The sequence below is a fragment of the Pseudorca crassidens genome, chromosome 4, assembly GCF_039906515.1.
Source record: "Pseudorca crassidens isolate mPseCra1 chromosome 4, mPseCra1.hap1, whole genome shotgun sequence".
Classification (NCBI taxonomy): domain Eukaryota; kingdom Metazoa; phylum Chordata; class Mammalia; order Artiodactyla; family Delphinidae; genus Pseudorca; species Pseudorca crassidens.
The window spans coordinates 21,230,448-21,246,970 of NC_090299.1; the positions used below are offsets into that span (position 1 = coordinate 21,230,448).

General features: G+C 38.7%; 1 pseudogene; it reads left to right on the forward strand.

Annotated features, from left to right (window-relative positions):
• Positions 1 to 7,040: 7,040 nt before the first annotated feature.
• Positions 7,041 to 9,032, forward strand: LOC137223090 (oxysterol-binding protein-related protein 9 pseudogene; annotated as a pseudogene).
• The last annotated feature ends 7,491 nt before the right edge of the window (positions 9,033 to 16,523 follow it).

Consider the following 16,523-nt stretch of genomic DNA (forward strand, 5'->3'; position numbering starts at 1 on the left):
TAGTAATCAAATTGACAAAAATTAAAGACAAAGAAAAATTATTAAAAGCAACAAGGAGAAAACGACAAATAACATACAAGGGAACTCCCATAAGGTTAACAGCTGATTTCGCAGCAGAAACTGTACAAGCCAGAAGGGAGTGGCACGATATATTTAAAGTGATGAAAGGGAAGAACCTGCAACCAAGATGACTCTACCTAGCAAGGATCTCATTCAGATTCGATGGAGAAATCAAAAGCTTTACAGAGAAGCAAAAGCTGAGAGAATTCAGCACCACCAAACCAGCTCTACAACAAATGCTAAAGGAACTTCTCTAAGTGGGAAACACAGAGAAGAAAAGGACCTACAAAAACAAACCCAAAACAATTAAGAAAATGGTAACAGGAAAATACATATCGATAATTATCTTAAATGTGAATGGATTAAATGCTCCAACCAAGAGACACAGGCTTGCTGAATGGATACAAAAACAAGACCCATATATATGCTGTCAAGAAGAGAAACACTTCAGACCTAGGGACACATACAGACTGAAAGTGAGGGGATGGAAAAAGGTATTCCATGCAAATGGAAATCAAAAGAAAGCTGGAGTAGCAATACTCATATTAGATAAAATAGATTTTAAAATAAAGAATGTTGAAAGAACAAGGAAGGACACTACATAATGATCAAGGGATCAATCCAAGAAGAAGATTTAACAATTATAAATATATATGCACCCAACATAGGAGCACATCAATATATACGGCAAATGCTAACAGCTACAAGAGAGGAAATTGACAGTAACACAATAACAGTGTGGGACTTTAACACCTCACTTACACCAATGGACAGATCATCCAGACAGAAAATCAATAAGGAAACAAACGCTTTAAATGACACAATAGTCCAGATAGATTTAACTGATATTTATAGGATACTCTATCCAAAAACAGCAGTTTACACTTTCTTCTCAAGGGCACATGGATCCAAAACCTATGGGATGTAGCAAAAGAAGTTCTAAGAAGGAAGTTTGTTGCAATACAATCCTACCTCAAGAAACAAGAAAAATCTCAAATAAACAATCTAACCTTACACCTAAAGGAGCCAGAGAAAGAACAAACAAAACCCAAAGTTAGTAGAAGGAAAGAAATCATAAAGATCAGAGCAGAAATAAATGAAATAGAAACAAAGAAAACAATAGCATAGATCAATAAAGCTAAAAGCTGGTTCTTTGATAAGGTGAACAAAAATGATAAACGTTTAGCCAGACTCATCAAGAAAAAGAGGGAGTAGACTCAAATCACTAAAATTAGAAATGAGAAAGGAGAAGTAACAACAGACACTGCAGAAATACAAAGCATCATAAGAGACTACTACAAACAACTCTATGCCAATAAAATGGACAACCTGGAAGAAATGGACAAATTCTTAGAAAGGTATAACCTTCCAAGAATGAACTAGGAAGAAATAGAAAATATGAACAGACCAATCACAAGGAATGAAATTGAAACTGTGATCAAAAATCTTCCAACAAACAAAAGTCCAGGACCAGATGGCTTCACAGGTGAGTTCTATCAAACATTTAGAGAAGAGCTAACACCCATCCTTCTCAAACTCTTCCAAAAATTTCACAGAAAGGAACACTCCTAAACTCATTCTACGAGGCCACCATCACCCTGATACCAAAACCAGACAAAGATACTATAAAAAAAGAAAATTACAGACCAATATCACTGATGAACATAGATGCAAAAATGCTCAACAAAATACTAGCAAACAGAATCCAACAACACATTAAAAGGATCATACACCATGATCAAGTGGGATTTATCGCAGGGATGCAGGGATTCTTCAATATATGCAAATCAATCAATATGATACACCACATTAACAAATTGAAGAAGAAAAACCATATGATCATCTCAATAGATGCAGAAAAAGCTTTTGACAAAATTCAACACCCATTTATGATTAAAAAAACTCTCCAGAAAGTGGGCATAGAGGGAACCTACCTCAACATTATAAAGGCCATATATGACAAACCCACATCAAACATCATTCTCAATGGTGAAAAACTGAAAGCATTTCCTCTAAGATCAGGAATAAGACAAGGATTCCACTCTCACCACTACTATTCAACAAAGTTTTCGAAGTCCTAGCCATGGCAATCAGCAAAGAAAAAGAAATAAAAGGAATAAAAACTGGAAAAGAAGAAGTAAAACTGTCACTGTTTGCAGATGACATGATACTATACATAGATAATCCTAAAGATGCCACCAGAAAACTTCTAAAGCTAACCAATGAATTTGGTAAAGTTGCAGGATACAAAATTAATGCACAGAAATCTCTTGCATTCCTATACACTAACAACAAAAGATCAGAAAGAGAAATTAAGGAAACAATCCCATTCACCACTGCAACAAAAAGAATAAAATACCTAGGAGGTAAAAGACCTGTACTTAGAAAACTAAAAGACACTGATGAAAGAAATCGAAGATGACACAAACAGATGGAGAGATATACCATGTTCTTGGATTGGAAGAATCAATATTGTGAAATGACTCTACTACCCAAAGCAATCTACAGATTCAGTGCAAACCCTATCAAACTACCAATGACATTCTTCACAGAATTAGAACCAAAAATTTTACACTTTGTATGGAAACACAAAAGACCCTGAATATCCAAAGCAATCCTGAGGGAAAAAAATGGAGCCAGAGGAATCAGACTCCCTGACTTCAGAGTATACTACAAAGCTACAGTAATCAAGAAAATATGGTGCTGGCACAGAAATAGAAATATAGATCAATGGAACAGGATAGAAAGCCCAGAGATAAACCCATACACCTATGGTCAACTAATCTATGACACAGGAGGCAAGGATATACAATGGAGAAAAGACAGTCTCTTCAATAAGTGGTGCTGGGAAAACTGGACAGCTACATGTAAAAGAATGAAATTAGAACACTCCCTAACACCCTACACAGAAATAAACTCAAAATGGATTAAAGACCTAAGTGTAAGACCCACACTATAAAACTCTTAGAGGAAATTAGAACACTCCCTAACACCCTACACAAAAATAAACTCAAAATGGATTAAAGAACTAAATGTAAGACTGGACACTATAAAACTCTTAGAGGAAAACATAGGAAGAACACTGTTTGACATAAATCACAGCAAGATCTTTTTGGACCAACCTCCTAGAGTAATGGAAATAAAAATAAATAAATAAATAAATGGGACCTAATGAAACTTAAAAGCTTTTGCACAGCAAAGTAAACTATAAACAAGACAAAAAGACACCCCTCAGGATGGGAGAAAATATTTGCAAGCGAATCAACAGACAAAGGATTAATCTCCAAAATATATAAACAACTCATGCAGCTCAATATTGAAAAAACAAACAACCCGCGGCTTCCCTGGTGGCACAGTGTGTAAGAATCCACCTGCCAATGCAGGGGACCCAGGTTCAAGTCCTGGTCCGGGAAGATCCCACATGCTGCGGAGCAACTAAGCCCCCATGCCACAACTACTGAGCCTGCACTCTAGAGCCCACGAGCCACAACTACTGAAGCCCACGCACCTAGAGCCCATGCTCCACAAGAGAAGCCACCACAATGAGAAGCCCACACAACACAACAAAGAGTAGCCCCCTCTCACTGCAACTAAAAGAGAAAGGCTGCACGCAACAACAAACACCCAATGCAGCCATAAATAAATAAATTCCAATCCAAAAATGGGCAGAAGACCTAAATAGACATTTCTCCAAAGAAGACATACAGATGGCCAAGAGGCACATGAAAAGCTGCTCAACATCACTAATTATTAGAGAAATGTAAATCAAAACTACAATGAGGTATCACCTCACACCAGTTAGAATGGGCATCATCAGAAAATCTACAAACAACAAATGCTGGAGAGGGTGTGGAGAAAAGGGAACCCTCTTGCACTGTTGGTGGGAATGTAAATTGATACAGCCATTATGGAGAACAGTATGGAGGTTTTTTAAAAAAATAAAAATAGAATTACCATATGACCCAGCAATCCCACTACAGGGCATATACCCTGAGAAAACCATAATTCAAAAAGACACATGCACCCCAATGTTCATTGCAGCACTATTTACAATAGCCAGGTCATGGAAGCAACCTAAATGCCCATTGACATATGAATGGATAAAGAAGATGTGGTACATATATACAATGGAATTTTACTCAGCTATAAAAGCAAACAAAATTGTGTCATTTGTAGAGACATGGATGGATCTAGAGACTGTCATACAGAGTGTAGTAAGTCAGAAAGACAAAAACAAATATCGTATATTAATGCATATATGTGGAACCTAGAAAAATGGCACAGATGAACCGGTTTGCAGGGCAGAAATAGAGACACAGATGTAGGGAACAAATGTATGGACACCGAGGGTGGAGAGCAGGGGTGGGGGGGGGTGGTGGTGGTGGTGGTGGTGGGGTGAATTGGGAGATGGGGATTGGCATATATACCCTAATATGTATAAAATAGATAACTAATAAGAACCTGCTGTATAAAAAAATAAAATAAAATAAAGCAGTGTGCAGATGGGGAAAAAACAGAGTCAATTTTCAGCTTCTGAGTTTCAAAATTAACTCTGGAAATACATAGGAGGCAATAGCTTTAAAGAAAAAGTTTTCATATCTCAAAAGGCCAGATGCTGAAGGAATCAAAGCATAAGGTTGATGCCAAAAAGAACATATTTGGAAGAATACATAAGATATAAGAGCAAATTTCTGTTGCTCCAGTGATTTTAAAATATCCCTCTGAAATGGGGGTGAAGCTGAATTTGAGAATCATCAAGTATGAGAGGGTGATGTGGGCTCTGAGAAGAGGTAAACATGGAGCAACAGAACCCCTATAGGTTTGGGGTCCCAAAGTAGGGGGGACTTGTACCCTACTTCCCATTATGAGCCCTGGAGATGGCAGCCTTGCAGGACTCCCACCCCACAACATAATGTGCAAGCTTTAGCAGAGAGATGGCTAAGTGGATGACAGTGCTGGAGACAGAAACAGTTAGTTGGTCACAGTCCTAGTGTAGTGTGGTAGAACAGGGCAACATTTTATAAGCCCCCAAAAGGGTGGAATTTAGATGAGAAAGATCTGGTGAACTTGAAGAGACCTCAAATGACAGATGATGGGATTCTAGAAATAAACACAGGTATTACCCACAGACAAGATAGGAAACTGGGATGTCCAGCATGTCATCATGGAGGGTTGACAGTGACCAGGAACTGTCATTGGACCACAGACCATGACATTTCAACAGATGCAAGCATGGATAGATGCCACATGAGGGCCAGGCTCTACCCACGGTACTCTGCCTTAGTGCTGGGTAATCCTCCAGAACTGAGATGCAACCTGGGCGAAAGGGGAGGGGGAAAATTCTGAACTGCTCAAGATTGAATGACCAATGGCCACAAAAAGGATTCTGAGGACCAGGAAAGTTCCATTATAGAGAATATATTTGTACTAAAATTGTCATTTCTGCACGTTTGTGGCCCAACATCTCATACTCACTTCACATATAAAAGTCTAACTTGAGTAGATCAGCTGCTGTCTAACTAGATACAGGAAGCAGTCACTAAGTTTCAAGATTACAGAGGGAAAGAAAGACTGACACCTGAGGAAGGAAGCGATGTTATTTCCAGTCTTGTAATGTAGTCTTTTCCATAGTTACTTAACATATCAATATTTGCTTGTCTGATACAGGACTTGGCAATCCATGGCTCCTGGACCAAATCCAGCCTGCCAGCTGCCTATTTTGTCAAGCTTGCCAATTAAAATTGTTTTAATATTTTCAAATGGTTGTAAACAAATCAAAAGAAAATCATATAAAATTCAAATTTCAATGTCTGGAAATAAAATTTTATTGGAAAATAGCCACACCTATTTGTTTGTGTAAAGTAGCTTTTGCACTACTATAGCAAAATTAAGTAGTTACAACAGACCATATGACCCTGACAGCCCAGTATCTTTGCCATCTATTCATTTACAGAATAAGTTTGACAACCCCAGATCTAGCAGCAAACTCCCCGGTTGAACAGTCAATAGAACTCAACTCATCAAATATGTTTGCTAGGATTCCCTGGCAGTTGGATATTAAATTAATCAAGCTGTTGCTTAATTTGAGTGAGTTATTGTATGTAAAAGTCTTAGGAGCAGAGTCTGACACGTGGTAAACACCATCTAAGTGATAGGTAGTCTTCTCATTTGTGATCTTGCATAATTTGAAACTGTACCTCTAGCTGCTGCTAGGATTTACTTCTATGGTTTCAATACTATTATTTTATTTTTTAAACTCGAAGAACCAAGTTTCTATTCAATTTGCTATCAGTTAAAGTAAAAAGTCATCTAAATGTTGCAAGTCAAACCAGTAAAAGTCAATCATCATGCCTTGTTTACTGTGAAATATGAACCTAAATTATGAAAAGATGTCACTACTGTTCCAATACTGTTTCCAATAGAATAATAATAGTAACAGTAGCTAGCATCTATTTCATGCCTTCCAAATGTTAAGCATTTTAAATGCATATTTTCACTTAACTCTAATGACATCCCTACAAGGTAGTGCTATCCCCCGTCTATAAATGGAAAACTTGGGCTCAAAAAGACGAAGGAACTTGCTCACCGTTGTGGTTCATAAGTGGCAGACCCAGATCCGAGTACTAGTCTAAATCTGTGGTCTCCCCTCTAAACCGTATGGCTTTTTCTTTACAATTTCTAGCTTCGTGTATCATTCACTCCTCTACTTAGTTTTCTTTCGAGAAAAACTCCCATTAGCAAGCTAGTTAAGGAGAGCTAGAAGTCTAATTGGTGACCAGAAGCAAATTTAATTCTGTGAGCCAAGACCCTGTGCGGTAAGGAAATTCACAGCCATGCCCTCTTCAGCACCGCTTAATTGCCTCCTGTGGGAAGCAGCAGTTGGGGGGTGTCCATTGACTTCCTGCAGTGGCAGTTTGGAATACAGCAGAGATCACTTACTGGCTGAACCTGACTGGACTGACTGCACAGCAGCCCGGTGATCCAGCAGAGGCGGGAGAAGAGCAGGTGCTCAGAAGCGGCCCTCGGCTCCCTCCCCTGGAGGCACAGAGGGCGGGGGTCTTGGTGAAGGTCTTTCTTGACGGCTACTTGCGGAGGTATGGATTCAGGATTTGTTCCTAGTGTCCAAGACTTTGATAAGAAACTTACAGATGCTGATACTTACCTACAAATCTTGATAGAACAGTTAAAGCTTTTTGATGACAAACTTCGAAACTGCAAAGATGATGAATGGAGAAAGAAAACTGAAACTCTCAAAGAGACAACAAGTAGCATGGTAGAATCAATTAACGCTGTTGCTGCAGATCGCTAAAGACCAGTGTAATGCGGAGAAGCACGCAGATGGAATTATAAGTACTATTAATCCTGTAGATGAAATATATCAACCTAGTCGCTTGGAACCTGTGATCAACACAATGCCTTCCCAGACTGTCTTACCTCCAGAACCTTCTCAGTTGTGTAAGTCAGAGCAGCGTCCATCTTCTCTACCAGTTGGACCTTGTATTAGCTACCTTGGGACATCATCAGACTCCAACACCAAATAGTACAGGCAGTGGGCACTCCCTACCTAGTAGAAGTCTAACTTCTCCAAGCCATGTCAACGTGTCTCCAAACACAGTCCCAGAGTTCTCTTATTCTAGCAGTGAAGATGAATTCTATGATGTGGATGAATTCCATCAGAGTGGCTCATTCCAAAAGCACTTAATAGATTCCTGTGGATCGCCTCAGTCTTGACACACAGCCGCTCAGGAAATAGTCTAAAGCACCCAGATACCACGGAATCACTTAATTCTTCCTTGTCCAATGGAACAAGGGATGCTGACCTTTCGATTCACATGATGATATAGATGATGAAGGGGAGGCAGGGTCGGTGGAAGAGCACAAGAGAGTTATCGTGCATCTGTTGTCACAGGTTAGGCTTGGAATGGATCTTACTAAGGTAGTTCTTCCAACATTTATTCTTGAAAGAAGATCTCTTTAAGAAATGTGTGCAGACTTTTTGCACATCCGGACCTGTTTGTGAGCATTAGTGACCAGAAGGATGCCGGAGATCGAATGGTTCAGGTTGTAAAATGGTACCTCTCAGCCTTTCACGCAGGAAGGAAAGTATCGGTTGCCAAAAAGCCATACAGCCCCATTTTGGGCAAGAACCTTCAGTGTCACTGGACATTACCAAAATGATACTGAAGATAACTAGTTTCAGAAGGACCAGTTCCCTGGGTTTCCAAGAATAGCGTAACATTCGTGGCTGAGCAGGTTTCCCATCATCCACCCATTTCAACCTTTTATGCTGAATGTTTTAACAAAAAGATACAATTCAGTGCTCATATCTGGACCAAATCAAAATTCCTTGGGATGTCAACTGGGGTGTACAACATAGGACAGGGCTGTGTCTTGTGTCTAGACCATGATGAACATTACATTCTCACATTTCCCAATGGTTATGGAAGGTCTATCCTCACAGTGCCCTGGGTGGAACTAGGCAGAGAATGCAATATTAATTGTTCCAAAACTGGCTACAGTGCCAATATCATCTCCCACACTAAACCTTTCTAAGGGGGCAAGAAGCACGGAATTTCTGCTGAGATTTTTTCTCCAAATGACAAGAAGTCTTTCTGCTCAGTTGAAGGGGAATAGAATGGTGTAATGTATGCAAAATACTCAACAAGGGAAAATATCTGGTTTTTATAGATAACAAGAAGTTGCCTATAATCAAGAAGAAAGTGAGGAAGTTGGAAGATGAGAATGAGTAGGGATCCCGCTGCCTTTGGAAGGATGTCACTTTCAACTTAAAAATCAGAGACATTGATGCAGCAACTGAAGCCAAGCATAGACTTGAAGAAAGACAAAGAGCAGAAGCCCGAGAAAGGAAGGGAAAGGAAATTCAATGGGAGACGAGGTTATTTCATGAAGATGGAGAACGCAGGGTTTATGATGAACCATGACTGAAATGTCTCAGTGCTGCCAAGCATTAGGTTGGGAGATGCAAAGTTTGCTCCTGGTGACCAGGGCAGAGGCACAATGAAGTAACAGTCTTCCTTTGGGAGAACCTATTCACTCCCTTCTTATTGCAGTGGTTCCTATCTCAGGAATACTGGACTTTCTGATGCAGATGACCAATTGAAGCAGGAAAAGCTTCCCTTTTTCCTGTTCTGTTGCAGTTCCAATGTTGACTTTGGTCTTGAGAAAAACTTCAGGTTTTGAAAACAAGATGACTGCTCCTTTTCCAAATCCCACGTTGTAAATCCCAGTCTCAGACTCTGCACTCTAGTATTGCTGTTGAGATATACATCTGTTTCCTAGTTCACATAATCTTGGGTTTTATATATACATATATATAATATAGGTGATGCCAGATTTTTCATAAATACACCATCTACTGTAAATATTGATTCCTCTGAGCTGTGTTAGAAAATTTAGCACAACATATTAAAATCACGTGTTAGGAAATTTCATGGTCTCACCTACAATAACTTTTATTTTGGAATTGAACTATTATTAAATTGTGTCTAACTCTGGACTACAGTTTAATTATACTCAGAGCTTCTTAAGGCTTCATAAAGTAATTTTTCCAAGAACAACAACAAAAAAGATGCACTTTCTGATTTGTCTTGTGACATCCAGACACAATTTTCTTGACCTTTGCTTACCAGGAAGGTGCCATGACTGCTGTTCTTTCCAAGAGGATAGCTTGACTGAAAAGATTAGTGAGCCCTCACACCCTTGACTTTAACAGGGAAGCTGCCTATTCTTTGCTGGACATTTTGATTTTCATGACCCCATCTCTTTGATCCCCAATAAGTATATTCTGGGCATGATAGGCTTCAATATTGTCTTCAAAAGTTCATTATTTAAAACCTGAAGATAACATAATAGTTTCAACCTAATTTTCTAAATTAGCTAATTTATTAGCCCATCTGAGAGTATATTCAACTGATAATTATTTTCTTCCCTCACACATACTGCCTCAAATTGAATTTGCCAGTCTCTGGTGGTGTGTTAGGGACTTTTCTCTCTGCCAAACTGAGATTTTTTTTAAGGTGTTGATTAATAACCACCCCCATGTTTGAGGCTTTATAATGCCCCACACAATTGTTGCTTAATAAATCTTTCTTGGCTGCCTCAGAACTTTTTAATGATCTTTCCAAACATGTTTAAACAATTTGATTCATTTCAGTCTAAAGTTGAACAACAAAGTCATGTGCTAAGCAGACACGAAATGACGAAGATATCATCCCTGTCCTGGGGCTGCTTTACTAGTCAGAATGGTACTAAGGTAAAGACTCAGTGCTTGCCCTCGAATACACTGAGTATATGAGTTGAATTGTGCCCTCCCCAAGATATGTTAATATCCTAAGCCCTGGTACCTGGGAAAGTGATCCTATTTGTAAGTAGGGGTTTTGCAGATGTAATCAATATAAGATGAAGTCATTAGGGTGAACACTAATTCAATATGACTGGTGTCCCTATGAGAAGAGGGAAGTTTAGACACACACACAGGGAGAACACCATGTGAAGACAGAGGCAGAGATTGGAGTTCCGCTGCCACTAACCAAGGCACACCTGGAGCTGCCAAGAGCTGGAAGAGGCAAGGAAGGAGCCTCCCCTAGAAGCTTTGCAGGGAGCATGACCCTGCTGAGCCCTTGATTTTGGACTTCTAGGCTCCAGATCTGTGAAAGGATAAGTTTCTGCAGTTTTAAGGCACCCGGTTTGTGGCACTTTGTTATGGCAGCCCTAGGAAACTAATGTCGTGGATATACAAGTCCTATACACAAATGACTATGGCAAAAAGTGAGGGTGCAGGATCCTAAAAGCGGTATAAAAATGTGAGAAGACTCAGAATTGGAAATCAAGAAAAGTCTCCTGGGGCAAAAACACAAGATCTAGATATGTAGGAATAGTAAGGTTGGGACATCTGGAAAGGGGGAGCAGAGCTTTCTAGATAAAGCCTTCAATTGCATAGATATTGGATAGCAAAGGGATAGATAAGAGACCTTCAATTGCATGGATATTGGATAGCAAAGAGGAGAAGCACAGGATGATGAAGGAAAAGGAGACCTGAATAGGTAAGCTAGAAGGACATTTGGGACTAGATGGGTGTGAAGGGTTTGAATACCAGACTGTGGAGTTTGCTCTTAAGGAAATAAACCATTGAAGGCCTTTGAGGAGGTGAGTGATAACACTAGGACTCTGTTTACAAAACAAAACAAAACAAAAAAAACTACTCACTTTTTGTAGGATAGGTTGAAGAGGAGAAAGATTTGGAGGCAAGAAGACCAGGCTATTACAGTAGCCTAGGATACAGGCAATGAGGAATTGATCTGTCAATAGGATAGTTGTAATGATAACTGAAAGGAAAAGAAATATGAATGAATCACAGAGGTACAATGGCTATCACTGGACTACTAACTTGGACTTGGGAGATGAGGTACAGGCAAGAATTATATCTGTTCTCTCTTGCCACAATAATCCTATGTAACAAAACCTTACTGACATACAACAACAAACTTTATTTTTGCTCATGTGTTTATGGGTTGGCTGGATAGGCCCACTATCTGAGTTGGGCTGGTGGAGGGGAAGAAGTCCTGATTCAGGCATCTGCTGACCTTGGCCAGGCTCTCATACATCTGGGGCCCTAGCTGGGACAACAGGGCTGAATTGCTCTTTCAGTGTCTCATCCTCTAGCAGGCTGGCGCAGGCATGTCCTCAAGGTGAAGGCAAAGAAGCAAGAGTGTGAGCAGAAATGTGAAGTATGTTTTAAGACTCTATTTGCATCATATTGGTCTCACTGGCCAAAGAAAATCACACGATGAAGCCCATGTTCAGAGTGGGAGGGGACCACCAAGTTACAGGGCAAAGGATATCGATAAAGGGAGGCGATTAATTGGGGCCATTAATGCAATCAGTCTGCTACAGGAGTTCAAAATGATTTCAAAGTTTTGAGGGAGGAATAATAAAACTGTTGTCCTAATAAAGTCCTAGTCTTCCTTCAAAACTCAATTCAAGCGTCACTTCTGTAATATCTTGCCCACAGCTCCTCTGGGTTATCACTGCTTCTTATATTTCCGTTATTTAAACGATCATGCATTATATTTGCCTGTTTTTGTGTCTGCCTCCTTATACTTAGTTGTGTCTCCTCGACATCGTAGGCGATACTGCTCTGCAGTCTCAAGGTCTAGGTTCAAATGCTAGCTCCATACCTTCCTATCAAGTTACTCTCTGGGTGTCTCTATCTGTAAAAGGGGAATACAAGCAATGCCAACCATAGCCGCTGGTGTGAGAATGATACAAAGTAATGTGTGAAAAGCCCAAGAAATGTTAATGATTGTTAGGATTATATGTCATTATTTTATTTTCATTGATAAATGCCCTGTGCAGTTCTTAACACATAAAGTCATTTTTAAGTCTTTTGAATAAATTAATTAAATAACAGATGAAATATATGGGATGAAGTGGGTGCTACTGAACATGAAAGACAACAGGGGGGTATTTCATGGAATGGGCACTAAAGAGGCAAAAGGGGATAGAATTAAGAGAATCAAAGGAAAAGCTAGCTTTGGAAAGAGAAAGGACTTTTTGCCTGACTAAGTATATGTATTTTGAAAGTCTTCCTTGAAAATCAAGCATTTTAACTAGGCACCGTTGTAGTTTTGGTTCTTGATCTTGTTTTTTGCTGTTTTAATATGGTTAAAGGTACACAGGGCACATCAGATGGGACTTTCTCTAGTTCACTGGGGAGCAAGGAAAACCTACCTATCGTATCCCGATAGCATGTTTGTTTTACCTTCTAAATGTAATGGGACATAGACAGTATTTATAAAGGTCACAGGCTGTTTCTTATTAAACATGCATCATTTGCAATATAAAGAGAAGAATTACATCTTTACAGATATTAAAAGACAGGCTCTTCACCAGGTTTTACGAAACACAGCAGATAACTGCTTTGCTTGTCTTGTTTAAACAGTCACTTTCTTGACTTGACAGTTGGGGCACAAGTATATTTATGCCCCCATGTAATCGGTCCACACTGCTTACGACTAGATGAGGAGTAAATAAAGAGCAATATACTTAATAATGACCTGCTAGGAATAACCAGGAAAAGAGCACTGGGAGAATGGGAAGCCATACTGTACTTTCACAGTCTTCATATTTTAGAATAGGATTCCTATCAGAGTTAAATGTGTGCCATTTCAGAATTAAGAATAAGAGAAAGTTAGAGTTGAATAGGAAACTAAAGATTCCTTTCATTTGTCTGATGAATAGTGTTAGAGACGCCAGGGAATTTGCCCAAGGACACGAAGAGGAAGAGCCAGGTAGGACTGTGCTGGTTCACTGGTTTAAGGCCAGCATTGAGAAGTATCTGGTGTTCAGTAAGTACTTACCCAGAGAATAACCAACTAAATAAAAATACTTGATTGAAACTCTTGTATTCTGACTTATAGCTCAAACATTAAACATAATTGTGGCTTTCTATTTTGAATGAGAAATTATAAAGAATATGTAATATGCCATCATTTTAAACAAGAAATTGTTTTTACTTCTCTTTAAAAATGCTCTTTAATATTTATCTTAACAATGTCTAAGAAAGAAGCTAAAACAGGAAAAGTGCAGTATTGAACTCAAGGATAACTGGAGCTACCAAAAAGGATCATTTTAAGTGAGCCCACCTAAAATGAAAATGAATAATTTTATATTACATTATGAAAAGAGATCAATTATCTTTTAGTCTTGAAAACTGAAACTATGAATCATGAAAATAAGTTGATTTAATTTGTATCTTTACAGTTCTCGTTATAATTGCAATTTTGCACTAATTTTTAGAAGAAATCAACAATGAATCAAGTGTTCATTGGTTTGTGTAAGAAATATTTTTTCTAAGAAAACTGTGCTATGGCACATTCTACCCTTCAAATTTGAATTTCATATCACAGATGCAAAGAGGCTTATTTTTGTTTTCCACATTCACCCCTTAATCTTTTTTTTTTTTTTTTTTTTTTTTTTTTGTGGTACGCAGGCCTCTCACTGTTGTGGCCTCTCCCGTTACGGAGCACAGGCTCCGGACGCGCAGGCTCAGCGGCCATGGCTCACGGGCCCAGCCGCTCCAGGGCATGTGGGATCTTCCCGGACCAGGGCACAAACCCGTGTCCCCTGCATCGGCAGGCGGACTCTCAACCACTGCGCCAACAGGGAAGCCCGCCCCTTAATCTTTTGATTTTCAAATCATTCCCTATCGAAAGCCCGTCATGTACAGACCACGTTGCTTCTAATCTGAGACTCACATTTAACTGGCCGTGTATGTATGAGAGTCAAGCAGTTTTCCCAGGTAACTTTGTAAAGCTTGACTCTTGCACTTTCACTCTTCAATCAAACTGTATTGTATTGTTGGATAACATAAGCACGTGATAATCTTCAAGGCACTGACTGATCATATGACAAGATGCTGACTGACATCCATACCGCTGTTACAAAAGGAGGGATATTCGAGTGGGCATTAATTTTCTTGGTGCTTAGTTACTAATTAATATTTTTGTATTTTGACAATTTGTCCTCCTTAACACAACATGATTGTCTATTTTCAGATAACAAATAAATAAGTGGATAATATTTTTGAGCATTTATATAAATTATATAATGTTTTTATATAAAGTTCCAGGGAATAAATTGGTTGTGTCCAAAATATCATAGACATCACCTTCAAGTGGAATTTTCTGAGAAGCATTACTTTGGGAATTACCTTAGAATGATAATCCTGCCTCACTTCAACATCTATAAGCACAACTGTCTAAAGTCTATTATCTCTACCACACCTGACTTCTCAAGATTCACCCATCAAATTAGTTTTTACAGAAAGTCTCCACTTTGCCAATTAAACGAAGTTTAGAGTCCCTAAGAAAAGAATAATTTAAACTTAAAGAACATGACATTTCTTCCATCAGGCTCTAAGAATAAAGCTTCCCCCACCTACTTTCAGTTTTGACTTCACTTTCTGAAGGTTTGAAAGTGATTTCACCAACAGATGTGTACTCATTGACACTGCCTTTTTGGGTGAGATAAAAGTTATACTATGTAGTTTTTACTAGTATTTATATACTTTATATAAGATTATGTATATTAGCTTCCTGTCCTAAACTGCAGTTTAAAAATGACAGGCTGACTTTTTAACAGTAGGGATCATAAGCCTTCAAACATCTTAAATGACTCCATACTACTTACATATATCTTGACTTAATTTATTATAGCCAAAATAAACATAGACTCTAAGTTGAATAAAATAACCTTTCCCCCTTCCTTATATAACTTATCTAGTTGTATAACTTACAGAGAAAGACAACATTACAAGAGTCCTAGTTCATGATTTATTCAAATACTAAGAACCATAATCCTAACAGCGAGAAATGCAAATCCTTGTGATTATTCTCTATTCAGTACAGGGAAAAAATACTTTCTGACCAGTCTATTTTGTATGAATTCTGATACTACAGTTTCATTTATCTTTCCACATAAATTTCAATATAAGTATTCTGAAAGCCTTTAGAAAAATTAGTATACATGCTATAAAAATGCTTGACTGGACACACATTTTTACATTGGCAATAATATTTGATGAGCTTTCTCATAAATATGAAGAACCAGTCTCTTATTTCAACTTAGTTTAACGGCAATCCAGCAAGTATTTATTAAGCACCTGCCTCAAGGTAGCAATTGTGGAGATGCAAAAGATTATAAGATTTATTTTCTCCCTCAGATTATAATCTGTGGAGGAAATAATGTTTACAGATCTGAAACTATCACAGGTTTAAGAGATGAATTATAGTTCGCTCGAAATTGAGTGACACCCCCCAAAGACAGCTACCTAGGTGCCCTTTTAATATTTAAGTATAATAACTTTGCTTTTTCTCATGTGCTATGAAAAACCCAGGAACCACTCCAATAGCTGAGAATTATTGGTGAGGCATTTCCCCTAGTGTCCTCTTGCTTCAGTTTTCTGATTCTATTCTTTAGTAGTTTACACTTGGCATCTCACTCTGTAGCTGCTGCCCTTGGTCTGCACAGCTTTGCTCCCCACTGGCCATTGCTCTGATCCCTTCACTCCTCCAGAATACCATTGACACAGGATGAGTTTTATTTAAGATTTGGCATAGTGGAAGGTGCAGCTTTCAGCATAGGACAGACATTAATTGAAAAATAAAATGCTTATATTCTTCAGCCTGTCCTAGACGTGGGTAACTGTCCATTGTCCATGCTTCCCTAGAGATATTACCTTAGCTATATTTTCTCAGGCTCCCCTGTCACCTCTTCTTCTCCAGTTATTTCCAAGCTTCCTCCTCTCTCTCATACACAATCTCAGGTAATCCATATTTCTGCTCTTTAATCTGAAGAACCTGGCACTCCTTCAATAATCCATGTTACAGGGAAGCTTCACTATTCCTAAAGAGTCTATTGGGTTATTTTTCCCTAAAAAAAGA